This window comes from Chelonia mydas, chromosome 9 (assembly GCF_015237465.2).
Source record: "Chelonia mydas isolate rCheMyd1 chromosome 9, rCheMyd1.pri.v2, whole genome shotgun sequence".
In the NCBI taxonomy this organism is placed as follows: Eukaryota; Metazoa; Chordata; order Testudines; family Cheloniidae; genus Chelonia; species Chelonia mydas.
The window spans coordinates 91,748,469-91,771,542 of NC_057855.1; the positions used below are offsets into that span (position 1 = coordinate 91,748,469).

The 23,074-nt window shown below is 44.2% G+C and overlaps 1 long non-coding RNA gene across 3 annotated transcripts in view; it reads right to left on the reverse strand.

Moving 5' to 3' along the window:
* LOC119567102 overlaps positions 1–23,074 on the reverse strand; it is an 85,405-nt gene that overhangs the window by 16,488 nt on the left and 45,843 nt on the right. The window contains exons 2-4 of one of the 3 annotated variants that reach the window (XR_006283892.1): positions 11,754–11,871; positions 6,332–6,952; positions 1,204–1,280 (exon numbers count right to left, since the gene is read on the reverse strand). This is a non-coding gene — a long non-coding RNA (uncharacterized LOC119567102). Of the gene's footprint in view, positions 1–1,203; positions 1,281–1,827; positions 6,953–11,753; positions 11,872–23,074 lie in introns of those variants that run through there. The other 2 variants (XR_005226850.2, XR_006283891.1) reach the window with 2 other exon arrangements.

The following is a 23,074-nucleotide window of genomic DNA, read 5'->3' on the forward strand; positions in this document are numbered from 1 at the left end:
TCTAATAGATTGGTGAAGCATGATTTCCCTTTACAAAAGCCGTGTTGACTCTTCCCCTACAAATCGTGTTTCTCTATTTGTCTGATAATTCTGTTCCTACAATAGTTTCAATCAATTTGCCTGCATAAATTAGTACAAAGTGTTTTACACAGGGTTACCCTGGAAGAAGCGTTGTAAAATTCAGCAGCCATAATGCCAAATGCACTGTCCTTTCTGAATGACACACATTACACTTCTTTTCTCCGTAGCCTGCATTGACTTCCAATTCATTTCCAGGTACATTTCAAGATTGGGGTTTTGTCCCTTCATCTTCTACCACTGCAGCTGATCAGCTGAGATGCTTCTGCTTACATTCCCCAGTTTATTATTTCTAGAAGGGTTCAAAAGATTCTCTACTGAGGGCCCTCAACACTGATATTCACTTCGTTCACCTCCTACACATATGCTTGCTCCAAAAGTATTCAGATTTGCTGACCTTCAGGGACCATAGGAAAGTCTGTTTACTCAGGTTCTCTCTGAGGTGGGCTGAACAGAAAGGGTTTTAGTTTTTACAATTTTAGCAGTTTTTGGTGGTCTTGTCACTGTGTCAACTCTGATATATTTTGTAAAATGTTTGTAATATGGATTGTGTATGCACTTAAGAGTTTCATGAACGGTGCAGTGTGTAAACACACACAAAACTTGTCAAAAAGCAGTCTGTAATTGACTTCTGAAGTTTGAGTGTTTATAGTGTGTGGCTCCCAACTTTAGGGATGTACATTTTGGAGAGCAACTGATGTTTGTGATGCAAATTAGGTTGACCTCTGCATAACTGATCTGCACATGCAAAAATTTGTACTTGAAAATTGTTTGAGCATTAAAAATGCAGATGTCTAAAATTAAGATAAAAAATGTTTTTCATGAAGTCCTAAGCAGTGATTGCTGTCTCAGAGCAGCTACCTGAGCCTGGCTAGGTACTTTGCCCAGCTAAGCTTAGCTAGATATTGTGCCCAGCTGTCTCCAATTCACCCTATGGTCACGTTTTCTGAAGTGGCCGCTAATTTTGTAATATACAAAGGAATGTTCAATTGTTCACATCTTCCTAGGTGAAGATAAATTAAATATGCATTTGATTAATTGTGGTGCTTTCATGCTATATACAAATCACATGTAAAATATCTAGCTTAAATAGTTACCTTTTTATTGAAAGAAAGATGAAGGACAAGCATTGTAAATGGTCTTTTCTGGCAGTTTTGTTGGAAGACAGATTGCAGTTTCTATTTCCATTTTTAAAAAAAGAACTGTAATTAGAATAAATAGGAATTATCAGCGGTGGATTAAGTCTGGAACATCTGCAGAGAGTCTCAAATTTCCAACAAATATGTTGATTTTATGATGCAATATTTCTGTTTTATTTCCCATCTAAGTTTCTTTTGGACTCCTTGGTTAAAGTGCTGTGCAGCTGTAATTTCTATTGCTGCTTTTGGCCCTCCATTCATCTATTACTTTATTTTTCTTTTAACGAAAGAAATGGATCCAAGACTCCTTTCAGCCTTATCCCCAAATAACTTCAGTTATTCTTCCCTTTTGATTTTAGTTTTGCAGCAAATCAACTTCTTTGTGTCTCTCACTTTAGGCTGTTATTAGTATTAATCATGTTTATTATGGTAATGCCTAGGGACCCATTGTGCCAGACACTGTACAGAATAGTAGACAGTCCTTTCCCCGAAAAACATACAGTCTGAATAGACAGGACAGAAACAGCATAGGGGAAAGGGGTAGAACGCAAGAGGAGTGACCAATGTGATGACAGTAAAAGTCATGTTGGTTTTACAATTTTTTGTGTGCGGGGGTGGGAGGGGAAGGAGACGGTGTCGGGGGGAGGGGTTTGAGCTGAGAGGGGATAGCAGATTTTTTTTTGCTGGGAGGGTTTGAGAGGTGGTTTGAGTTGAAAGGGGATAAACTAAATGGAAAGAAACGTGAAGGGAGAGGGGATTAGAGGGCTAAACCTACTCCGTACCCTTTTTTCAGCAAATTGCTTCCAGACGTGGGGGGCAACTCTGTAGCAGTCCCACGCATAGGGACAGTAATTATGCCTGGCCCTTATGTGAACTGTGCATGGTGGGAGAGGAGCCCCCTTGCTACCTCTTCCTGCTGCATTGTATCAGGACTGGCCATGATCTTGCCTTTAATAGGTCTTAATCATTTATCTCCTCCTTTCTAATGACCACAATCCAGTTTTCTATCCCCTCCACATGCCTACATTATACAGTAGGCCCTAGAACTCTTACATCCCACTTCCTCTCCTCAGTATCACTTCATCAATGTACTTTCTGTAACGTGAACCAAATATGCATGCAAAACTCCAGGCATTTCCTCTCCAGCCTTTTACACAGAGCCTATCCCAGATAGTACTCGGGTACTGGAGGATAAATGTGATTTCCAGGGAATAGAAGACATTTGTTTCCCTAAAACAGATTTTTTGTAATGGTGCCTAGTAAAGCGTTAATAGACTGCGGCTGATATACAGATTGGAAGAAGCCGTATTTTAGAAAGAGAAAATCAGTGTGCCATTCAAGGAACAAAGACTTTCCTAGCCAACAAAGTATTTTCCCACCATTTATGACTTCAGATATTATCAAAAGGAATAAGGAAAATGAATATTTATATAAACCACTTTCCACTTATGGATTTCAGAATTCACTAAAACATCAACTGTTTGCTTCATAATAGAATGACAAAGGGAAATACTATTACCTCCATTTACAAATGGGGAAATGGAGACACAGGCTAAAAGCTGTGTTTGCAAGTGTGGCCACTGATTGTGTGTGCCCACCTTGAGACATTTAGGGACAGCTTTTCAGGTATTCTGAGCACCCGCAGCTCCTACTTCAAATTGTTATTGGTGTTCGACATCTCTAAATATCACAAACTAGGTGTCTCAAGTTGGATGCCCAACAACTGAGATAACCATAGTCAATAAACCCTTTGGAAAACTTTGTAGAACTTTGTCTAAGGTAACCCAGGAAGTCGGTAGCACAACTAGGAAGAGAACCCATGTCTTAGGACTGTTAGGCCTGTATTTGAGCAGACCACCATTTCCTCTGTGTTCCCTTCTTCACCTGTAGTTAAAACATATGCTGTCTGTAAAGTATCACTAATTAGAAGCAGTATAGTATTAGAGAGAGATAATAAGAGTGGGTAGCAAAAACATTTTGGCCTTGTTGCTACATTTATCTCAGAACTGGAAGCCACAAGGCGGCGTAATAAAATTAGGAAGTCTGTTAGATTCTCTGCTCATGAAGATCCAGATTCAAATGCAACAAGTCAGGCTGGCAGTTTATTTCTGGTGCTGAGTGATATGTTTTGAAATTTTCACTGTGCTGGGATAGGGGTAAGGAAAAGAAGCGGACTAAAGAGTTCCCATTGACCTATAATGCAAACAAGATTTCAAACACTAAATGGCTTGCTGATTTGCGAAGCTAAAAGCTCTCCTTCTGGGTGCAACTTCAGATGAGTTCAAAAGAGTAGACTACCTGCTGCACATTTAATCAATAGGTGTCAATGTGATTGACTATAATTGTCTATCATAATAGTTCTCCCAGGCCAGATTAGGATAAAAAGCAGCAAGGGTGAGATCCTCAGCAATCTGAAGCCAAAGAAGCTATGCTGATTTACGCCAGCTGAAAAATCTGGCCCAATCTACCCAACTGATATATGGAAGAGCTGGTTTTCTCACTGTATTTTTCTATTTTTGCACTATGCTTCTGCCTGAAAATGTTCTTTTCCATGAGAACCATAAAACATGATCGCACAGTCATCAGAGAAAGCATGGAAATAGACAAACAGGAACATACATCCAGGAGAAACTCTACAGCCTAATCCCCCACGAACCCACCCCAGAAACCTTCTACATCTTCCCACGATACACAAACAAGGGAACCCAGGCAGACCTATCGTATCTGGCCATGGCACCCTTATTGAAAGAATATCAGGGCTTGTGGAAACCATCTACAAACCACTCTCCACAAAAAGGGCCAGCTTCCTCCAGAAACTCTGCAATATTAACACACTCCATCAGAACACTATCTTTGCCTAGATGGATGTCACCTCCCTATACACCAACATCCCTCACAATGATGGGATTGCTGCCTGCCTCAAATATCTACAAGAAATGGACAACACTCAGATATCCATTTCATCCTCATTCATAAAAGTTTATATTCAACAGCATGCACTTTGTCCAAATTGTGGGAACAGTCATGGGCACTAGGATGGCTCCCCAACATGCCAACCTCTTCATGGGCCACCTACAATCGGCTTCAACAATGGAATCCAACAGACAACTATGTCTAAGAAACCCACGGATCACCACACCTACCTTTGCAGATCCAGTAAGCACCCCAAACACACCAAGAATTCTGTTACTTATAGCCAGGCACGCTGCTACCACAGAATATGCTCTGAGGAGAAAGTCCAGGGTACGCATCTTAACACTTTTTACACTTGTCACTTATCACCCTGCATTGGAACCCATAAGGGGTATTACACAATTACAACTCACATTTGATGGGATCACACCCTAAAAGGAATCTTTCCTGAAGCCCCTCTTTTAGCCTTCAACTCCCTCCCAACCTCAAAAGCAAGCTCCCCACAGACCAGGACCCACCAACTCAAAGTGGCACCAGACCCTGCCAGAACACCAGATGCAAAACCTGCAGACATATCTCCACTGCCACAATGATCAACACTCCGCCCACCAGACACTTTCAAGAGCCATGGGTCTTACACATGCCCATCACAACAACATGTGGTGTACCTCATCCACTGAACTAAATGCCCCAACAACAACTATGTGGGTGAAACCAGACAAATCACTACACTCTCAAATGAATGCACACAGGAAAATGATAAGACAAAAACACCATGTCACCTGTAGGTGAACACTTTCATAAAGTGATCACTCTATATCTGACCTCAGTCCTCATCTTCAGAGGAAATCTACACAACCCCTTCAAAAGATAACCTGGGAGCTTAAACTCATAACTTTGCTAGACACTAAAAATTATGGTCTAAAGACACTGGATTTATGTCTTATTACAACACTTTGTAACCCATTAACTCCCCCTTTGTCCTGTGACTGCAGATGTGTTAATCGGCCACTTCACCTTGAATGGTCTTAGAATGTGTGTTAACTCCTTCTGCTAAACAATCTGTCCCACCTTGTATTTAGCTGTGAACTCTGAGTATGTTTCCCAGACCTGAAGAAGAGCTGCGTGTTGCTCAAAAGCTTCTTGCACTAGCAGAAGTTGGTCCAAGATACTACCTCACCCACCTTGTGTCCCTAAACAGGCCAAATCTCTGTCCTGTTCTCCATTTCACAGCCCATCATACTCACCCCTATTCCATTCCCATGGAGCACAGCTTGGAGAGCAAATCCAGATGGAGCACCACGCAGTTTCACTATTCTCCAGGCACAGTGGGCTAGAACCACTAAGGTTACTTGCTTTGGCATTGTCTCTTAGGATGCGTCTACACTGTAATAAAAACACCTGCAGCATCCTGTCTCAGAGCCCAGGTCAGCGGGGCCAAAAGTAGCAGTATAGACATTTGTGCTTGGGTTGGAGCCTGGACTTGGAGACCTTCCTCCATTGTGAGATCTCAGAGCTCGGGCTGCAACCTGAGTCTAAACATCTACACAGCAGTTTTATATCCCTTCAGCCCCAGGCCTGCTGTGGTGGTGCCATGGATCTTTTATTGCCGTGTAGATGTAACCACTAACATTTAGGAGGCCTTTCGGGTGAACGTCTAATAGAATGGGCCTTCTCCCTCTTTCCCTAGATAGTCAGGCTCTGCTACCCAGTCAGAACCCTAGCGTTGGCTATCCATTCTGATATACGGTACAGAAACATCAGCTAGAGCCAGATCCAGCACAGTATTAAATCATTAAGGAACAACCCCACAGTTATCATAAGGATTAGAAACACTAATTGTATTAATTCATTCTTCATGTAACATGCGTAACCATGAATACACACGGGCGCTGTATGTAAATACAAGGAATACATTAAATGTTTCCGTTTATGTTAAACACCACAGACTTTTTCCTGTTCTCTCCAGAAAATGCCATTATTCACACCAAAATGATTTTCAGTTTAAAATGTGCCAGAACCAAATCATTCGTTCTCTCTTTATACTGGTCTAACTTTATGCTCCCACAGAACTATCATTGACATCTTTGTCTCAGTTCAACATTGATCCTCACGGGGGTGCTCTCTCACCTTAAATAAATTTTATGGCATTATATCATACTCTGAGTGCCTCGGTAGATTAGAATAAAATTGTGACATACCTTGTAAGAAGAAGTTTGCTTTCCTCTTTCTTTCCAGCATGTTCTGTTACTTTATTTCCCATAGGATCTTATGAACATTCTATAAGAAACTTGACAACTTAGGATGTCTTCTGCCAAAGAAATCCTCAAATAAAAATTAAAAAAAAAAAAAGAAAAAAAAAAGATTTTTTGGCAGAAGTAATTTGAGACCTTTACTTGCTGCAAATTTTAAGTAAAGGCGACTTTGATTCTGGTGTACAATATAATTTTTATGCCACAAAACTTCTTAAAAAAAAAGCATATTTTGGGTGGCAAAGTCTGAATGTTGCAAATACAGATTTATATAAATGATTCAGTCTTCTTCAGGTTTCATTAAAGGAAAACACAAACAATATACTGTAAGGAGCAGAGTTACACCTGCATGAGTGCAGAGTGCACCGATTTCCATGGGGTTACTACAGATTTATACTTACCTGGGTAACTGAAATAAGCAGCTGGCTCCAAGAGCACAGAGTGAGGCTTCCTGTTTCCAAAAGCTGACTCCATAGTTTCTGACTAAGGCAGCATTACTTGTCTGAAGTCCTTTTCCTGATTTGCCGTTGACGCCACAACCTCTGAGTTTCCCACGTTTGCAACCAGCTGCTAAATATGGAGACCCATAAAACAACAATCATAACAATTCTTAGGGCACATAATTCATCTTCAAAGTACTATAAAGAACAGAGGATAAATATCCGAGTTATTTCCATGTTTTCCTTCACCTTTCTCACTGTCCAGGAAAGAATGTAAGCACATTGTTAGTGTAGCTTACATTTCCTGCACTATTTATGGATCTTCTTTGTTTCTCTGTGCAACTTCAGCAGGAGTGTGACAGGGTTGGGACTCACCATCGCGACTCCTCCGGTTGGTAGCTCCAGGAATTAGCTCAGTCCATGTGGAGCGCCCTCCGCTGGTGGTGTCCCGTCTGTCTCCTGCCCTCTGTTGGTGTCTGGACCCGCATTGCTCCCTTCTCGCGGCATCCTCTTCAGGACACTGCCCTCTGGCAGTGCCCACTAGTCCATCCTTACTCTCTTTTAGGGTGGGGGGTGGTGGTGGTGTTAACAGCAGTCTTTCTGCTTCGCCCAGCCGCAGTGGCCAACCACACCCCCAAAGTTTAACCCCTTCTGTTAGGGGTCGGGTGCAGTTCATTATGGCCACTTCTAACGGCTGGGTGTAATACAAGGGGGAAGAGGAGGACCCAGGCCCGCCCTCTACTCTGGGTCCCGGCCCGGGACCCTCTGGTGGCAGCCTCCCTGCCCTCCTTCACTCCCCTTGTCCACTTCTCCTCCCTGGGCCGCTTCCCCTTTGGCCCCATTGAACCTTGTGGGACCTTCTATCAGGGCCTGCAGCCTGTCAGGTACCAGGCTGGAATCCCCTTCTGTTCCCCCGAGCCTTCCCAGCACTGCGCTGTCCCAAGTTGGCGTACGCCAACGATGTTCTCCTCGTGGTCCAGGACCCGGGCGACTTGGCGCTGGTGGAGGCTTGCCAGGCCGTTTACTCGGCAGCCTCCTCTGCCCGGGTCAACTGGGTCAAGAGCTCTGGCTTGGTGGTAGGGAACTGGTGGCAGGTGAGCTCCCTCCCACCTGCGCTTCAGGCCATCCGGTGGAGTGCGGGTCCGCTGCTCTATCTCGGCATTTAACTTTCTGCCACGCATCCATCTCCGCCGGAGAACTGGCACGGTTTAGAGGGCAGGGTGGTAGAGCAGCTCTGGAGATGGACAGGACTACTCTGGTGTCTCTCCCTTTGAGGGAGGGCACTGGTGCTTAATCAATTAGTCCAGTCCATGCTCTAGTACCGGCTCAACACCCTGGTCCCAGCCTCGGGTTTCCTGGCCAACCTCTGGACGGCGATTCTGGAGTTCTTCTGGTCAGGACTGCACTGGGTCTCTGCAGGGGTTCTCCATCTACCCCTGGAGGAGGGAGGGCAGGGCCTGAAGTGTCTCCGCACTCAGGTCCATGTCTTCCGCCTCCAGGCCCTGCAGAGGCTCCTTTATGGTACAGGTAGTCCGGCGTGGAGCTTACTGGCACACGCCTTCCTGCGCAGCTTCCAGGGGCTCCGATATGACCGGCAGCTCCTTTATCTCCATCCGAGCGGTCTTCCAAGAGACCTCTCCGGGCTGCCGGTCTTCTACGAGGACTTCCTCCGGATGGAAACTGTTCACAGCGACCAGGTCCGTGGCGGCCTCCGTGGGGGAAGATCTCCTCGAGGAGCCCCTGCTACACAACCCCCAGCTCCGTGTGCAGGTGGCGGAGTCCCCCTCGGTGCGCCAGAGGTTGGTCCTGGCAGAATCACCAGATTCGGAGACCTCCTGGACTACGACCGGGGAGACTGGCTGGATCCCCTGACGCTCGCTCAGCGCATGGGGCTCTCCAGACCTTGTATTCCCCTGCGCTTACTTCAGGAGGTGAGGGCCGCTTTGCCGCCCGCTGCTTGGGTTTACCTCGACCGGGTCCTAAGGGAGGGCGTGCCCCGCCCACCCTCCATGCCAGGCCCTCCTGACCTTTTCATCGGGCCCCTACCCCGTGGACCAGACCGACCCTCCTGCCCCTTCACTGTGAGCCGGCTACACGAGCTGCCACGCCAAGGAAACATCTATACACGCTCGTGCTCCACACCCTTCACGTCCTCACCCTCGTGTCCCGCCCCGACACAAAGTGGGGGGACCTCCTGCCACCTCTAGAGGGTGAGGAGCCCCGGTGGGCCGGCCTATATTCCACCTTGGTCCCGAGGCCCGCCGGGGATATCAGTTGGCGGCTCCTTCACGGGGCCATGAGCAGGGGCGTGTACTTGGTGCGGTTCACCCCAATCCCGGACAAATGCCCCTTTTGCGGCGTGAGGGAAACCCTGGCACATGTCTACCTGGAGTGCACCAGGCTGCAGCCCCTATTCCGGCTCCTCAGGAATCTTTTGTTAAGATTTTGGTTGCACTTTTCCCCTCATCTCCTTATCTATGCACTCCCTGTCCATGGCCCCACTAAGTTACGGGACCTCCTGGTCAACCACATCCTGGCCCTGGCTAAAGTGGCCATCTATAAAACCAGGGTGAGGAGGTTGGCCGATGGAGTCTCCTGTGACTGTGCGGCCTATTTCCGATCCTCCGTCTGTTCACACCTCTAGGCAGGGTTCCTCTGGGCAGCGTCCACTGACTTCCTTGATGCCTTTGAGGAGCAGTGGGTGCTGTCTGGGGTTCTCTGCTCGGTGTCCCCATCTGGTTCCCTTCGTTTGACCCTTTGACCACACTCCTGTCCCTGTTGTTCATTAGTTGTCCCCCATAATTATTTGGTTTTCCAGGTCTTGTGGACCCCTCTCTTAGGCTGGGGGGGATCCTTTAGCAGGGGGTGGGCTTTGCCCACCCACTTCCTGGATCCCAATAAGACTGTGCTGTCCCAGGTTCTGGTCTCCTCACTCAGGAGACAGACCTTCCCCTTTGAAGGTCTGGGAGAGACTGACTGCCTTTCGCCTGGGCAGCCTTTATATAGGGCCTAGCCTGGCCCTGATTGGCTGCCTCTTGCTCAGCCCTGACTGGCTCTCTAACAGGCCCTCCCTGATTGGTTGCCACCCTGCGCAGCTGCTCTGGCCTGCTGTAGCCCAATCTGGCATGGCAGTGGGGTTAGTTGGGTAAGGCAAAGCCCCTAATATTGGGACAATCCCAGTAATATCAGGATGTCTGGTCACCCTAAGTTAAGGTTTTGTGCACACATTTATTAACACCCTCCGTGCTGTCTCAGAAACATTCCTTTTGGAATGAAATTTACTACGCCCGAAGATGCATTTGTTTTAGAAGGCTTGAGGCACGTTCGCTTAGTGACTTTGGAACCCTGGGAGCGTTCAGAGGAAATACGGAAGTGAAGGTCGAGGAGGGGAAGGATGTTTTGCAGCTGTTACAAAACGGAAGATTTGTTTTCATGCTCTGGAAACCCCAAAATGGCTCAGGAAAAAAAGGATTCCAAAACAACTTCTGAAGCTGGCATGTGGTTAAGAATCTCTGCTAAGTTAGAAAAAGAAAATGTGTTTGAAGCGTCATTTCAAAGCATGATCATTGGCATCTGCTAAGATTTTAGCAGAGACTAGGCAAGGCCCGCTTTCTCTATCATGTCACTAGGGGCTTCTTCAGATTTCTCCCTCCCCCAGCCTGACGCAGACAAGGGTTGCTAAGTTACAGGCTGCTCCTCTGACAATGGGAAAATATCTTCATCCAACGCACACAGCAAAATCCTTCAAAAGTGCCTGAGCAACACTGTGAGGAGAAAACTGCCGGTGGGAAAACAAAGAAAAACGTGCAGCTCCAACAGGGCATAGGCCTCCTTCGGCAACTTGCGCTGCAATAGGCAAGTTTTACAATTTCTAAATTTCAGCTTAAAAAATTAAGGGCCATTCACGTCAGAGCTGCAGTAATTTAAAGCTGCTAAGGATCTGGGGTCAAATTTTCAAAAGCACCTATGTGATTTAGAAGCCTAAATCTCTTTGAAAGCCAATGGGATTTAGGTTCACGAGAGCATATGTAACTTTTGAAAATGGGATTTTAGTGCTTTTGAAAATTCTAGACATGGCCTTAAGTTTCTCTTTCTGCTGGGGATACACTGTTATAAGCCCTATTCTCTTCTACTCCCTCTAGCGGGGGTTTCCACGAGGTTAGAAAACACCTGGCACTGAGACAATCCTAGTGGCTATCTCAGCACAGGGTTAAGGAGTGTCTGTGCTTGGACCTTGATCTAGCCTTTCACTCAGAGATGTGGTCCCACTAGTCAGGGTGAGATACATTGGGAAGACTCTGCACGGTGTGAAGAACGAAGTATTCGGTTGAACCACAGAAGAATCATGCCATGGGCAGTGGTAGCACAGTCAACCTGTAGACTTTGTTGCACTGGGATGTCGTGAAGGCCAAAAGTATAACGGGGTTAAAAAAGAATTAGATCTGTCCTCCATGAACATATCCATCAATGGCTATTAGCCAAGAGGATCAGGTCCGCAACCCCACGCTAGGGGTATCCCTAAACATCCGACTGCCAGAAGCTGGGACTAGATGATAGGGGATGGATCTCTCGAAATCAGTTCATTCCCTCTGAAGTATCTGGCACCAGCCACTCTCAGAAGACAGGATATGGGCAAGACAGACCATGCGTCTAACCCAGCATGCCCTTTATGTTCTTATTCTCTAGGGCTTTCAATATGGTGCTTCTTCAAAGTAATAAAATCGGTCTCTGTCATTCACCCCCCCCTTAAGGTTTTTTTAAAAAATGTATACATCATGAGCCAGATACTAGGTGTAAATCAGCATTGACTTCAGTACAGCTACTGTAATGTAATTTATGCCAGTCAAAAATCTGGCTGCATAGGTATGAAATGCCAGTTCTTCAATAGCCTGACACCAGTTTACCTAATTTGTTCTGCACATAATACTTACCAGTTTTATTTGCTTTTCTGTAACAGGATGGTTACAGATAGATACCAGATGGTGTCCCCATCAAGCGTATCCAACAGTTCTGTATTTTCACTTTGGCCTCAGCTACATGAGCTTAATCCTAAAAGGAAAAAAGAATATCTAATGATGATGGTCCAGCAAAATTCAAATATGGTAGTTATGTCTGGAAGCGGGGAAAAGACACCTCAGAGAAACAAAAAAGAATTCAAATGAGTTTTAATAAAGTCTAGATCAGCAATTACTGGCCTCTAAAAAACATAAATATAGTCACATTAAATATAGTTACATAAAAGACGGCAGAAACTCCAGAGAGTTTCTCTGGTTACTTGAAAGTATTTGGATTTCACCCTGAAAATCCTTGACCTTTGCAAGACACTGATGCAAATTAAATATCCATTTTTATGAAGTTTTCCCCTTCACGCCATTATAAATCTTGCACTCCTGTAATAAAGCCACGGGAGAGTGCTGGGTCAAAAAAAGAAAAAAAAAAAGATAAGTGACTTTATATTTCACATGTGGCAATGGCCCTACAGCCTCCATAAGTTATTTGTTTTCTGATTGTTCATCCCCAGAAATATACGGTGGCTCTTCTGGACATTGGTACTAAGACCCAAAGGGCTCTGGGGATCACAACATTTCAGCCCAATTTTTAAAAGCCCTGAGCAAATGCACATTTCTGAAAACTATTAGTTGCTTTCCTTCATCTTCCCAGGAAAGCAATAGCAGTATTAGTTTTTTGTTGTCTACTTCTTTGTTTCCCAGTCTTCTACTCTGTTCTTTTAAAAAAATTGGCTCTCCTCCGTTGTTGGAATCCTATCAATAAAATAGCTTTTTTGCAGGGGGTGCACCAGCACAGAATGTGAAATGTCGTGCACTTTGGCATGCAGTGCTCCTCTTTTCAGAGACCAGTTTTGTCAATGGAGTCTTCTAGATTCCATGTTCAGAGAAAATTACAAGTGTGACTACAGCTTTCTCCTTTCCCCATAAAAGCACCAGGTTCAGGGAGGCTGTAGCAGTTAGAGTGATACTGTTCAGTTTTATCCCTTTTTGCATTCTTGTTAGGAACACAGGATTTGACATACTGGCTTAGACCATTTGTCTATCAAATCTTGTACCCTGCCTGGGGAAGTATGAATACTTTCCTTCAGAGGAAGACAACTCTCCCCACCCCAGTTCACCTACCCAGTTGGGCTATGCTATAGGTGGGGAGGAAGAAAGCCCTTTTTTTGGCCTCTGTATGAGGAGCTCGTTCCCAGAAGCACCAGCTTCTGTGCAGAATGGAATTACAGTTAATCCAGAAAGATTACCAGGCAGATTGATTATACTTAATGTGTACAGTGCTTTGAAGTTCTAACAGGTGAAGGTATTACTAGAGATGGGTTTGAGCTGCCAAGTTTGGCTCAGGTTCCAGATTTGAACTCTCTCAAAGAAAGAGGCATTCGGATCCAGGGTTCTGGTTCAGGATCTGTAAATAGAAAGGTGAATAGGCTGTGAAGTTTGAAAACAGCTACTGGAAAAGTTGAGGGGGAGAGTTAGGTTTGGGATGTGGATGTCTGGTTCTTACCCATCCCTAATTATTATTAGACATAAGCTTGAGCCCAAACGTTCGCAGTGCAGCTATTGGTGGGTATTGAGATCCAGGGATTGGTGCTGCCCTTCATAAAGGGTGGCTGTTTGGAAAATGCAGATACAAATCCAGGTCCACTTAAAAGACGGGGTATGTTGGGGCCTGGGCTTTTGATTCTAGTTCATCTAATTATTCCTTTTTTATGTTCAGCAGATTCAGAAATGGAGTGGTAGCAGTGGGCTCACTACAACATGCTTTACCAGCAGCTTGTTCTCAGGTGCTGCCTTCTCTCATCCACCCATTTCACCAAAGCCCTGCTCTTGTGCTGAAATTCTTTGGAAAATATCTGCTTAGCAGGTTCAAACGCTAGGGTGGTTCGAAGGCCAACATTCTAAATATGCTCCCTGGTAACCCTGCAAGAGGAAAGTGGTTTCCCTGAAGGAATTTTCTCTGGTAACCCTTAGGGCTCAATAGAGACACCTATTCTATTGACTCCCCTCCCATCCGCGATATGCCTTGGGAAAAGACTGCAGAGAGGAGCCAATCAGTGACTGCAGAAGCAGCCAAAACAGGGACTTTGGGACATTCAGAGAACCTTCTACATTTTTGTATGGACTTCTTTGTCCTGTGCTGATTGGCTGTTTGTTCCCCCCAGACTCTTCACCTCAGCTTTACTCCATGCCTGCTCCTCTCCTCCCCTGCTCTGTCCCCCCATAGCCCCTTCCTTTTTCTTTCCATTTAGCTGAGCCCCTTCCAAGTAAACCCAATTCCCCTCCTCCCCATGAAATTGTGGAACTGACATGACATTTTCTACCATCACATGGTTCACAATGGATGCTCTACCTCCTCCCCCACAATGTGTCAGTCTTATCTATTTAGATTGTAAGCTTTTCAGGGCAGGGACTTCTTGCTACTCTGTTTGTACAGCACCTAGCACAATGGGGCTGCATTCTTGGTTGGCCCTTATTAACTGCTGTAATCAACATGATTAATAAAAACCAGCAAGATGGTAGCCAGCAAAAGTATTAGGCAGCTTAATCTGAAGTTGTATTGCTATTCAGGGGACATCAGAGTCTGTCTATTTCTTCCCTCCTCAACAAGTATGGCAGTTTCTGTGCTTTTTAAGGCCTCAATCCTTAAAACACTTACGCCAGTCCTTAATTTTACTTGACTGAGTAGTGCTATTATGATCAATGGGTCTGTTCATGGTAACAAAGTTCAGCACATGTGTACTTGCGGGACTGGGGCCCAGGTGTCTGCTTGGAAGTCATTATGCAACTAGCTATGGCTGAATCCACCTCACCCAGAGTTGCTCCTTGGCACTTAGAAAAATACAAGAAGGTCCTTGAGTCTGCAGTTTGATGAGAGGACAATACATTGTTAGTAAAACCTTGAATGTCTTGGGGTTAATTTTGATCCTGTGCTTTCTTTTGCTCAGCATATGGCAGCGGCACTTGGGTCAGCTTTTTATCATCTAAAAAAAAATATTGCCAGCAAAAATGGGATTCACTCAGCATGGCTGACTCTGCAACTCTCACCCAGGGTTGATTATCACAATCTTTGCCCGTCGACATATGCTCTGTGCTCCTGTCAGCCAGACTTCTGCCTAGGACACATCAGACCTGTCCTGCTCTCTTCACTAATTTCCATTTCACAAGCACATTATGTTTCAAATCTTGATCCATTACTACCGGTATGTTGTGAAATGAATTGTGATCTCACAACCATGATCAATACCCCCTCCAAATACCCCCAATACCAAAACGCACCTCTTAGGATCCAGGGGTCATACACATGCCTATCACAACATGTAGTGTACCCCATCCAGAGCATGAAAGCGCCAGTAACAACTGTGGGGGTGAAGCCCAGACAATCACTATCCTCTCAAATGATCTCACACAGAAAAATGATAAAAGATGAAGACACCGTATCACCTGTGAATGAACACATTTCACAAATCGATTACAGTACTCCGTGTCTGGTCTTTCAATACTTGTTCTCAAGGGAAACCTGCACAATGCCTTCCAAAAGCAAGCCCAGGAACTGAAATTTGTAACTCTGCTAGACACCAAAAGCCATGGACTTAACAAGGAAACTAGTTTTGTGGCTCATTACAACAATCTGTAACACACCACACTGCCTGCTACCTTTAACCGTCCCTTTCTAACCTTTATGCATAACAATTTAACCCTAATTGACCACCTCCAACATGTGTTACCTCTTCTGCTTAGCAATCTCTCCCAATTTTTATTTAAGTCAGACTCTCTGCTTCCTTCCCCAGACCTGAAGAAGCACCCTGTATAGCTCAAAAGCTTGTACCTTCCACCAACAGAAGTTGGTCCAATAAAACATATTACCTCGCCCACCTGGTCTCTCTCATATCCACTAACCAACACGACAGCACCTTATTTATCAGTCCTGTATCTTTATGACCTTTAGGTCCTTTCTATTTCTGGGTTCCTACCTGTCCCAACATCCTGGTTTTGCTTAACCAATCATTTAGGGATTTGCTCACAGTTGGCTTGATCCTGTAAGCATCTAGTCTTGCTATGGACTCTTTGCACAAGGACTAATCTAAGTAGGATTGAAATCTGTGCCCCTCTCTCCAGAATCCTTTGCTCTTGGAACCTAGGAGAAACATTGCAGTATAGAGCACATGCTGATGTAGTTGCAAGCCAAAGCTGGGTGTTCAGTTTGGCTTATTTCTTTTGCAAGGTTTTGGTAACATGCCAAGATACACAGGTGGCTTGAAGATGGAGATTCTAAAAAGAAGCTTTTCATTTCAAAAAATATTTCAAAAGAAAGTATTGTTCCACTTTCCACAGCACTGTATCTGACTGAAGCTTGAGCCCTTCGCTATGTGAGTAATCACGACAGAAGGTAGGCCCTTACATCAAGCCATTGGGACGATAGCAACATGCGCTAGGTACCTTTCAGAGCATGCCAGAAGGGTCTACTTGGGGCAAAGTGCAACACAATAAAATTTCTCCTAAACAAAAATCTGCTTTTTGTCCAAAAGGTTCTAGTTTTTGTGGAAAAAACAGAGAAAACAAATTTCCCTCCCCGACCAAACACACTTTTTGGGAGTGGAACACCAAATGTTTTCAATTTTCTGCAACTGAGAAAAAAACCCCTTTTTTTAAGTTTAAAATTCAATAATGTTTGCTTTTTGGTTACTTTATGAACATGGAAAAATTCAAAGACAAATAGTCATCTCTACTTGGAAGGGTACTCCAAACCTAGGACCTGCTGCTTAAAAGGCTCCACTTCCAGCTGCATCAAGACCTCTACCTAAACTCCGGTAGTTACAGTGGGCAGGATGGTTGCTGCTTCCCTGGTGAGCCCTGGAAGAAGACATTATCCTGGGCATCCCAGGGGTTTTATCTTGTTAAAGGCTTGCACCAGAACCTTGTCATGCATCAGATTGTGGCTGAAGAGCCGGAGAAGGTTGCAGGTACTTATGTAATATATTCCCCTTGGCTTGTCCTACATGGGAACTGCGGTGCAATCTCATGTAGGTAGGGTAGTCCAGTGGTTACAGCACTATTTTAGGACTTGATGCCTAAGGTCAATTCCCAGACCTGCCACAGCCTTTCTGTGTGACTTTGGACAAGTCACTTAGCCTCTATGTGCCTCAGTTCCCCATCTGTAAAATGGGGACAATAGCATTGATCTAGCTCACTTATTTGTGAGGCTAAATATGTTCAAGACCTTGAGATGCATTGAAGACTGTGAGGTGCTCAGATTAAATGGCTTCCCCCACCCTGGCCATCATCACTGTATCTACTTCAGGTACAGTAAATTCAAATAATCCAGACACAAGGTCACAGACACATGGACTGCTGTAGCCTGGCATTAGAGGAGATGAAAGGGGAGAATCTCCAAGTCTCAGATAGAAGACTTTTCTTCTTTTAAATAACTTTTGAAATAAATTTGCTGCTCCTGAGAGATGTGGGCCTGATGGCTGTGGAATAGAGGATTCCCTCTGTTTGTCACAATACAGGTATCTGCATGGTGCAGTCCCAGCCTGCCCTCCTCTGGGGGAGGATCTCGGAGGAGGTGGGGGCAGGAAAGAGTAGCAGCTCCAATGGTGCAGAGAAGTGCAAGCTGCACCCCAACAAGCAGTGACTTGAGCCCCCTATCCGTTGACGAGGGTGGAGGGAAACCTTGTGAAATCAGTTGCTTATTTATTTTTTATATTCTGAACACAAGCAAAAAATCTGATGCATGAATAAGAATGAACTTTGGAGATATCCTGAAGCTGCATTTGCACAAGGCTGAACTGTGCTGACTCCCGCCGAACTGAATGACCACCAGAAACAGGTAACAGCTGGGGAACATCTGCTCATCTATCTCCACAGCTGAATATTCAAGCCTATGCATCATGTACCAGGGACAAGTGATGGAATCAAGTGTTGAGACACAATAAATATTCAGATGAAATTATCTAAATCCTTAGAGACAGCAGGTTAGATAACTATGTTCTCGTTCTCTTTTTATTGGAACAAAGTGAGCAGTTAAGAATGTAATCAAAGGGCCCGGACATACATTTGATACAATGTCTTTTGTAGATTGATGCATTTTTACAGCTACAGAGCTGACAGCTGTCGAAAGCAAGGGAGTGAGAGTACTATGTGGAAAGAGGGCAAGAGGACCTGCCAACAAATAGGGATTTCGGAGCACTCAAGAAGATGGCATGGAAGATTGTGAGAGGGAGGACACAGCGAACAAAAGTATCCTACCACGGGGGCTGGGGGGGGAAGCTTCCTCGATCTAATTGAGCTTCTATTCATTTCACCTTTTTAGAAAAAAAAAGAAAGGTGCTATACTCATTGTACCTAGGATGAACTCAGGGATATTTAAGGCCGGATCTTGATCCCACTCAAGTCAATTGTAAAACTCCCGTGAGCTGCATTGATATTAGCATAACCCCTGCTAACACGGTGTGGCCCTTTGTTCCCTCTAGTAGCTAGGCCATGCGAAGAGGTTTGAGAGTCTGCTTCTGCCTTCAAGCTAAAGGAGCTCATCTTTTAGCTCCGGTAGTAAAGGCTCAGATGTTCAGCTCCAAGGGTTAGGAGTTCATTGCCCCCAGATGTACCAGCCAGGGGCACTGTGATGACGGGGCGCTGTGTTTGTGCAGGTTACAGTAGGAGTTAGCCTGATTTTTTTTTTTTTTTTTACAATAACAATTTGTAATTGTCTTTGATCACATCAGCTACCAATAACCAGAGCTGAGAGCAGGGCCGCTCAAGGGGTTTGAAGTGTTAGCACTCTTCAGAGCGTAGACTATGGTCAGTGAAGTGACAAGAGCGACAGACTCCTAGTCAATCAGGTGGGATGCGGTAGAAGGAGCTACGAACTTGCATTTATGTAGTTCAAGTCACTAAGCAATTATTTAACTGAGCCCCACAGCACCATTACAAGGTATGTATTTCTTTGTCTATTTTACAGATAAACTAACCAAGCCATAGATAACACAAGACTGGGATTCTCGAGGGAGCCTAAGGGAGTCATGTCTCGCTCACATTGAAGTTCAGAATGAACAGATGAGAAGGAGAATGTCTCCTGACTCCTTTAGGCTCCAGGTCACACAACAAGTCAGAAGGAGAAGCATGCATAGAACAAAGACGTCCTGACTCCCAGTTTTGTATTCTAACCAACAGATCACACCGCCCTTCCCTTAATACTTGATATCTGTTGAGATTTCTCTCTCACCTTCTGTATTGTTCTCATAGCCCACATGTCCCTTTCCATCTCCTACTCTTTCCCCATAAAACAAAAACAGAAATAATTTAGCATGGCACATGGATTTTATTTGTCATTGAATATTTCTCCAGATGCAGTCACTGCCAAGACATTCTCTTTGAATCACGAAGCATTTGCTGACTAAGACTGAGCCCTAGCAACACAAGAAACAGAATGTGATCTTATTCTACCATTCCAATCATAGACTATGTCTATACTACCACTTATGTGGGTATAACTTATTTTGCTCACGAATGTGAATAAGCCACCCCACTGAGCAAAATAAGTTACACTGACCTAAGCACTGGTTTGGATGGTGCTAGGTCATGCTGACATAGCTACTGCCATTTGTTGGGGGTGGACTGAGTCAATGGAAGAGTTCCCTCCCATCAGCTTAGAGTGGCTAAACTAGAGAGCTTACGGTGTGCCATAGCCTGATGCACATCTTGCATTTTCCCTTAGAAAAAGAACTTGGGCCCCAATTTTCAAGTACATCCAACAGCCAGCAGGTTCCATGGTTCTATGATGGAGCTGCTGGGTGCCGAGAGTTGTAGGAAAAGTGTTGCCACTTCTTATATATGCCTTTCTGGCTGCAGAGAAGTTCTGAAAATTGACCCTCAGTCTATTTTTGCTCACAAAATCTGCTAAAACCCCCAAATTAAAGCTCTAAAAAACAAAATTAGAAAGGCCAAGGCACAAAAGAAGATTAAACTTGCTAGAGACATAAAGGGTAACAAGAAAACTCATTCTACAAATACATTATAAGCAAGAGAAAGACCAAGAACGGGGTAGGCCCGTTACTCAGTGTGGGGGAGGAGAGAAAAACAGTAACAGAAAATGTGGAAATGGCAGAAGTGTTAAATGATTTTTGTGTTTCAGTTTTCACTAAAAAGCTTGGTAGCGATTGGGTGTCTAACAGTGACCATCAGTGAAAATGAGGTAGGATCAGAGGCTAAAATAGGAAAAGAATAAGTTAAAAACTACTTAGAGAAGTTAGATATCTTCAAGTGACTAAGAAGTGATGAAATACATCCTAGAATACTCAAGGAGCTGACTGAGGAGATATTTGAGCCATTAGCGATTATTTTCGAAGAGTCAGGGAGATGGGAGATATTCCAGAGAATTGGAAAAGGGCAAATATAGTGCCGATCTTTAAAAAAGGAAAATAAAGACAATCTGGGGAACTATAGACCAGTCAGCTTAACTTCAGTACGGGGAAAGATAGTAGAGCAATCAATTTGCAAATACATAGAAGATAAGGTAATAAGTAACAGTCAGCATTGATTTGTCAATAACAAATTGCGTCAAACCAACCTGATAGCTTTCTTTGACAGGATAACAAGCCTTGTTAATGGCGGGGGGAGGAGGGACGGGGGAGAGAGTGCAGTAGATGTGGTATATCTTGACTTTAGTAAGGCTTTTGATACTGTTTCGCATGAACTTCTCAAACAAAATTAGGGAAATACAATCTAGATGGAGCTACTATTAGATGGGTGCATACCTGGTTGGAAAACCCGTCCCAGAGAGTAGTTATCAGTGGTTTGCCGTCAAGCTGAAAGGGTATGTCGAATGGGGTCCCGCAGGGATCAGTTCTGTTCAACAGCTTCATCAATGATTCAGATAATGGCATAGAGAGTACACTTATAAAGTTTGTGGACGATACCAAGCTGGGAAGGGTTGCCAGTGCTTTGGAGGATAGGATTAAAATTCAAAATGATCTGGCTAAACTGGAGAAATGGTCTGAATAGGACAATTCAATAAGGACAAATGCAAAGTACTCCACTTAGGAAGGAACAATCAGTTGCACACTGAAATGACTGCCTAGGAAGGAGTACTGTAGAAAGGGATCTGGGGGCCACAGTGGATCACAAGCTAAATGAGAGTCAGCATAACACTGTTGCAAAAAAACAAACAAACAAAAAAACCCCACACAAACCTAATTCTGGGATGTATTAGCAGGAGTGTTGTAAGCAAGACACATAATAATTCCATCCCTGGCAGTGAGTGGCGAGCCTGGATTGGATTTCTTCCCTCCCCCGACATCTGGGGGTGAATCCTTCCTCCAGCACAATTGCTTCCAAGGGTGCAAGGGAAGGCAGACTGCACTACGCTGCCCCCGCCAGAGAGTGGATCTGACCCATAAAATGATCATCCAGAAACTCAAACAGCGCAGATTACAGTCATTCACTGTCAGTGGTAAAAGCTTTATTACTCTACTTAGAGTCAGAGGACTTGCCAAAATATTAAAATAGAACATAATACATCTGCAGCAAAGCTTTCCAACATTAACGAAACGTATTGGCATTGACAGAACAATTAGATTGATTCACCTCTTACAGGTAAACTGCATGAACTGACTCATCTCAAAGGGCGTTAAACTGTTCAGCTAAACCATTAATCTCTAGAGGCCTGACATCAGACATTAGATTCACTTTTACATTTGTCATTGTGTTTTAACATTATTATTAAAGTACCAAAAAAAGGCAGTTCTCAAGAATAATTTATAATAATCTAAGCCCATCATTCACAATAGCATCCTAAAATTTACAAGAAAGCTTTAACAGCATTAAGGGACATCATTTCTATAGTGCCATCTGTTAAGACTTGCATTGCCCAGGTACGTAGCATATAGAAAGTGGCTGTTACCAGATAGTTTTATATAAAGAACCCATGATGCCAGACTTTTTTCATAAACGAGTCTAATAATCTGAGTTTCTATTGGGGCTACACGACAAAGTTTGAGGCACTGATCAAATATAACGAGGATTATGTTAGGCATACAGTTTAATTGAGCCTTTTTCGGGAAGTTTTTTCCCCAGATGATGCTGATCTTTATTTAGCGTTGTGAATATAAATGGCCTTTTTTCAAATAATAAAAAGTCTTCATAATTGGCTAATATAATATGTAAAAAAAGAGACTGAGGATTTCCTAATGTGAATGCACTAAAGCAAAGTGCATCAGAGCACACGAGTGAGCTACGCTCCAAACCTGCCAAAGTTAAGGGTTTTTAAGGTGTCACTTTATCCTTGTAAGCAGGCTCCAAGTCTGATACCTACCTTCAAAGTCACCCTTCTGTAAACAGATGGTTTTATTTGTCCTCCCCAGATATCAAAAAAGGTATATCAAACTGGGGCTTTGAGGACTGCACAGTACTATGGCCACATAGAAACAGGTAGCACCGGGCATAGGGAATTGGACCTCACTGAAAATCAACAAAATGCGGAGAGTGGGACCAACATAACCCAGCTAGTTAGTGTTTTTATAAAGTACGAGTTGTATCTTCAAAATTCTGATTAAGATGCAAGTGAAAAGGAGGTTAGTAGTCTCACTTTAATCCCCCCAGTGGCCACTGGTTCACATATTTGTATATCTGCACAATAAAAGCTTGCTATGTCTGCCAGTCCCTGCTCATCAGCCATCCAAAACTTGGTATGTCAGAGGTGCTACAGGTCAGGAGCAAGCTGCAATAGCAGAGCCGTACGTAGCAATCCCCATGTCCATGGCACGTGCCTTCATTATACCTCCCTCCAGCCAGTGCTCTTTGTTTCCTATCTTTAAAAAAAAAAAAAAACAACATCCCAGAATTAGGTTTGTGTGGGGTTTTTTTGTTTGTTTTTTTTGCAACAGTGTTACGCTGACTCTCGTTTAGCTCGTGTTCCACTATGGCACCCAGATCCCTTTCTGCAGTACTCCTTCCTAGGCAGTCATTTCACATTTTTTATGTGTGCAACTGATTGTTCCTTCCAAAGTGGAGTACTTTGCACTTGTCCTTATTGAATTGTCCTATTCAGACCATTTCTCCAGTTTAGCCAGATCATTTTGAATTTTAATCCTATCCTCCAAAGCACTGGCAACCCCTCCCAGCTTGGTATCATCCACAGACTTTATAAGTGTACTCTCTATGCCATTATCTGAATCATTGATGAAGCTGTTGAACAGAACTGATCCCTGGGGGACCCCATTCAACATATCCCAATGAAAAGGGAAAAT